The sequence below is a fragment of the Penaeus japonicus genome, unplaced genomic scaffold (assembly GCF_977035675.1).
Source record: "Penaeus japonicus unplaced genomic scaffold, GWHDUDI00000001_assembly GWHDUDI00000038, whole genome shotgun sequence".
Taxonomy (NCBI): domain Eukaryota; kingdom Metazoa; phylum Arthropoda; class Malacostraca; order Decapoda; family Penaeidae; genus Penaeus; species Penaeus japonicus.
The window spans coordinates 6758658-6763657 of record NW_028234440.1 but is presented as its reverse complement, the minus strand read 5'-3'; the positions used below and the strand labels follow the sequence as shown (position 1 = coordinate 6763657).

Below are 5000 nucleotides of genomic sequence, written 5' to 3'. Positions count from 1 at the left end.
GGCGCTATTTGCCTTCACGCCCAGGATTTCGGAGAATTTCAAAGTAGTTTAACTGCCGCGACGCCTCTTTTTTATGACGCAGTGCCGGCAGACGGTAGATTCGGTAAATGTAACTCAAAGTGTTTTGAAAGTCGGAAAGATCGTCGGTTAAGCAGAGTAAATTGAGGCAAGTATTTTCTCGTCGTCGGCGAGAGGGAGGGCGAGACGAAACCGGGGTAACGAGGGGCCATTACTGGGCAAAGGGTGCCGAAAGCGGGTCGTCGGGACGTCACCCTTTTCTCTACCTGGCGCTTTATGGGCGGGGGTGGGGGCTCCTCCCCTCCTCCTCCCCTCCTCCCCTCCTCCTTCCCTCCTCCTCGGCTTCTCACACGCCCGCCCATCAATCTTGGAGTCCGTCCCCTCTCCTCTCTCCCAGTGGGTGGAAATTGACGCGGTGGTGAACCGAGTGCAGTCGCGGACCCTTCTCCACTCGAGGCGAACCGCAATCGGGGTCAGGGTGAGAGAGGGGCGCCGATGACCGAGGTCGGAGGTCACCCACTGTGCGGCGGGCAGGGGAAGGGGGTGTCGCGGGCACGGAGGGGGGGAGGAGCGTAATTGAAGTAACGATGCGACGAGGTAGAAGAAAACGACCTTTGGGGTTCCGAAGCGCAAGTGTCCATTTCGTGTGCGTGGTTCCCCGAGATGTTTCGGGGAAAACAAGAGAATTGAATTAACGGGCGAGAGTGGAGGAGGGAGTGCGGTGTCTGGCTGTGGTCAGCGATGGCAGGGTAGGGTTAGGGCAGAGGTAGGGGCAGGGGGAGGGAGGGGGTTGGGGGAGGTGAAAAGTGCTGGTTAGGCTCACCAAAGGGGACCACACCTACTCAGCCTTGATAGATTTGTGTTCGAAAGCATCGAAATTACCTGATTCTTTTAACCCCTTTGCTTTCTTCTCCTTTCTGTCTGCTGCTTCGTCGTTATCTTCTTTTTATTCTTCCTCCTCCCCATCTTGGTCTTAATCATAATCATCACTCTTCTTCTTCTTCATCTTCTTCTTTTGTTTCTTCTCCTCCACCTTCAACTCCTTCTTTCTCCACCTCTTCCTCCTCCTTCTCTTTCTCATTCTCCTTTTTCTCTTCCGTCTCTTCCTTCTCTTCCTGCGCCTCCTTCTCCTCCGTCTCCTCCTTCCCTTTTTCCCTTCCTCCTCCTTCTCCTTCCCTCCTTCTCCTTCCCTCCTCCTCCCCCTCCTGTTCCTTCTCCTCCACCTCCTCCTCCTCCTCCTTCTCATCCCCCTCCTGTTGCTCCTCCTCCTCCTGTTCCTGTTCCTCCTCCTCCTTCTTCTTTTCCTCCTCCTCCTCTTTCTTCTTCTCCTCCTCCTTCTCCTCCCCCTCCTGTTCCTCCAACTCCTCCAGTTTCTCCTCCTCCTCCTCCTCCTCCTCCTCCTCCCCCCCCCCCTCCTGTTCCTCCAACTCCTCCTCCTCCTCCTCCTCCTCCCCCCCCCTCCTGTTCCTCCAACTCCTCCAGTTTCTCCTCCTCCTTCTCCTCCCCCTCTTGTTCATCCTCCTCCTCCTCCTCCTGTTTCTCCTCCCTCTCCTGTTCCTCTTCCTCCTTCCCGACCTTTCCGCGTCGTCTTCGGACTCAGAGGAAGGTCGCGGCGAAGGGAATCTATGCACTTGAACTGGCCGCGGTTGACCTCGGGCTGTGAGGACAAGGCAGGTCATTGGGAGCACCGCGCGCAAGGTCGCTTCACTCGACCTCTGGCCCGAGTGCAGAAGGGAGAGATGGAAGGTCGATATCGAATCGGTGCAACGTTGTTTTATATGGGGAGATTTGTTTATATGTGTATAGCGGTTTTTGTTTTGATTGTTTCTGCATTTTATGTATACCCGTAAACTTCTGTGCGGTTTGTTTTACGTTTTATTTTGATGTAGTTGTCTCTGTACCGATTGATCCGGCAACGTATCTGTGTACACTTGCATGTTTATATGGGTGTGTTTTTACGTATTTGTGTATTTTTAAGTGCTTAAGTTTGAGCGTATATCTATTTGTGGCACAGTGCATCAGCTCATGTGATTTACTCGTCGTTTTTATATAAAAGATATTCCTCGTAGGTGTGTCCGTCCTGAGGAAACGGATGTTTGCGGTGTAGTACTTTTTTATCTTTATTTGATTGTTTTTCTCTCCTTTGCTGTTTTTGATTTTAAGAAAATCTTTATTGGACGAAGCGCTGGCATCTTTCTTTGGTGATGAGGGCGGATGATCGAGAGGTGGGTGTGTGGTAGGGGGAGGAGGTGGGATACAGATAGATTGACACAGAGATAGAGATAGCAATATACAAAGACTTTTTAGAAAATATATATGAAATGACAAAGCGATAGGAAGAGAGAGAGAGAGAGAGAGAGAGAGAGAGATGGAACGCAAAGATAACGAGGCATGATTACTGTAGTGTCTCGCGTCCGTTGCTTTGTTCCTGTGAGAAAGTGCAGCGCTTGCAGTGCAGTGCGGACGTGATGCAGTTATTCCGTTGCGAGACAGCTACGAGCTTGTGCAGCGGCGGTCGTGGGTCGGAATCCGCAGGGAAGGCCGAGAGCCGTCGCTGTTGCAGTCGTTGTTTTTTCTCTCGGACCCTGTTGCTTTTTTGTATAATTTATTCTTTCGTTTGTTGTTGTTGTGGGGAGAAGGATATTGAAAAAAATATAGAGGAGAGGAAGGTAGAAGAAAAGGAGAGATGGAAAAGGAGAGAGAGAGAGGATAGGGGAAAGGAGAAGGGGAACGGGGGAGGAGGAGAGGAGAAATAAGTGAAGGGTCGTTCCCAGCGGTGACATTACAAGACTATTGGAGAGATGGCGCCGCCCGCCCAACCACCCCGCCGCCCGTAAGATAGGGAAAGGAGAAGGGAACGGGGGAGAAGAGGAGAATCCAATTGTCAGGGCGCGTTTTGTCATCCCATATTCTCTCTCTCTCTCTCTCTCTCTCTCTCTCTCTCTCTCTCTCTCTCTCTCTCTCTCACCCCCCCCCTGTCCTCCTTGCTCTCTCTCTCTCTCTCTCTCTCTCTCTCCTCTCTTCCTCTGCTCTCTTCTCTCTCCCATATTCTCTCCTCCTCTCTCTCCTCTCTCTCTCTCCTGTCTCTCTCCTCCCCCTCTCTTCTCTCTTCTCTCTCTCTCTCCTCTCTCTCTCCTCTCCTCAGGGAGGGCCTCTCTCCCTCCCCTCTCTCCATCTCTCTCTCTCTTCTCTCTCCCTCCCCCCTCTCATTCCTTCTCTTACCTTCTTTTCTCTCTCTGTTCTCTCCTGTGCCCTCTCTCACTCTACTCCTCTGGGTCTCCCCTCCCCTCTCCCCTCTCGTCTCCCGCCTCTTCTAGGTCTCCTCCTTCTCTCTCTCTCTGTCGCCCTCTGTCCCTCTTCTCTCCTCTCCTTTCTCCTCAACCCTTCTCTCCTCTTCTCTTCCGTCCCCTCTCCTCTCTCTTCTGTCTCTCCTCTCGTCTCCGCTCTCCTCATTCCTCTATTACCCTTCTCCCCTCTCTGTCTCTTCTCTCCTCCTCCTCTCTCTCTTCTGTGTCTCTCCTTCTCTCTCTCTCTCTCCCCTGTCGCTCTCTTCTCCTCTCTCTCTCCTTCTTCTCTGCTCTGTCTCACCTCCCTCCCTCTCTCTCTCTCTCTGTCTCCTCTCTTTCCTCTCCTGCTCTCTCTCTCCTCTCTCTCTCTCTCTCTCTCTCTCTCCTCTCTCTCTCTCTTCTCTCTTCTCTCTCTCTCTCCTCTCACCTCCCTCCCTAATAATCCCTCCCTCTCGCCATCCCCCCTCGATCGCCTCACCCTCCTCTCCCCTCTCTCCTCTCGCTACTCTCGCTCTCCCGCCCTCACTCCATCCATCCCTCCATCCCTTCCCGCCCTCTCTCCTCGATCTCTCCCTCCTTCCCCTCCCCCCCCCCCCCCTCCCCCTCCCCCCCCCCTATAACTCTCGATGGTCGAACATTATTTCAAATCATTGTGATCTGTATTTTTTTTCTTCGCCATTGTCTGTCTGTGTGTCTTTGTCTGTCTGTATATCTACGTCTGTCTGTTTGCCTTTGAGCGCGGTTTGATTTTATGTTTTATTATTGTTGTTATTTTTTGTGTAGGTGCCCTCTCTCCCCTTCGCTGTGCCAGCCTCGCGTTCTCTACCCTCATGCCCCTCCTCGCCCTAAATCCTCGTCAGTGGGCACCGGAAGGAGCGAAAGGGCACGGGGGGAGCGGGCGTGCGGGCGGGGGGTAGGGTAGGGAAAAGTTGTGGGGGTGGGGGTTAATGGTGGGAAAAGAGAGAAAGAGAGAGAGAGAGAGAGAGAGAGAAGTCGAGAGGGGGTGATGAGAGAGAAGAAGAAGAGAGAAGAGCGAGAAGAGAAGAGAAAGGTGTGGCAGAGAGAGAGAGAGAGAGAGAGAGAGAGAGAGAGAGAGAGAGAGAGAGAGAGAGAGAGAAAAAAAAAATGGTGTGTTAATAAGCGTGTACCCGACCGACCCGACACCCTCGAAATACAGAAGGTTACGGCAAGAATAACGGGTCTCTTGTCTCTATGCGCCCCCCACCTCCCACCCACTACGCCCCCTCCCTTCCTTTCTCCCATGGGTTCTTCTCTTCCCCCCGCCAAACGGCCCCCATTGTGACCGCAACAAAGATGCTGTTATCGCACGGGAGATAACTGCTCAGCCGCCGCTCTCTCTCTTGCTCTTTCTCTTTCTCTTTCTATCCCTCCTTCTCTCACCCTCCCCCCTCTCCCGCTCTCCCTCCCTCTCTCCCTCCCTCCCTCCCTCCCTCTCTCCCTCTCCCCCTCCCTCCCTCCCTCCCTCCCTCCCTCCCTCCCTCCCTCCCTCCCTCCCTCCCTCCCTCTCTCCCTCCCCCTCTCTCCTCCACCCCACACAATTTCATTGATAACCGCCCACAAATGTTTGATGGCGCTCTCTGCTGACACTTCTCGGCTCTAACGTGGGATGTTCCTTGGCGTTTCGTGCGCGTGTTTGCATCGTGTTTATATCATTGTTTTTGTCGGTCTTGCTGT

The 5000-nt window shown here is 53.3% G+C and overlaps 1 protein-coding gene across 14 annotated transcripts in view; it reads left to right on the top strand.

The window, feature by feature from the left end:
* Window positions 1-5000, top strand: part of trc (Serine/threonine-protein kinase tricornered) — a 211252-nt gene that overhangs the window by 156374 nt on the left and 49878 nt on the right. The gene's annotated exons all lie outside the window — the stretch shown is intronic.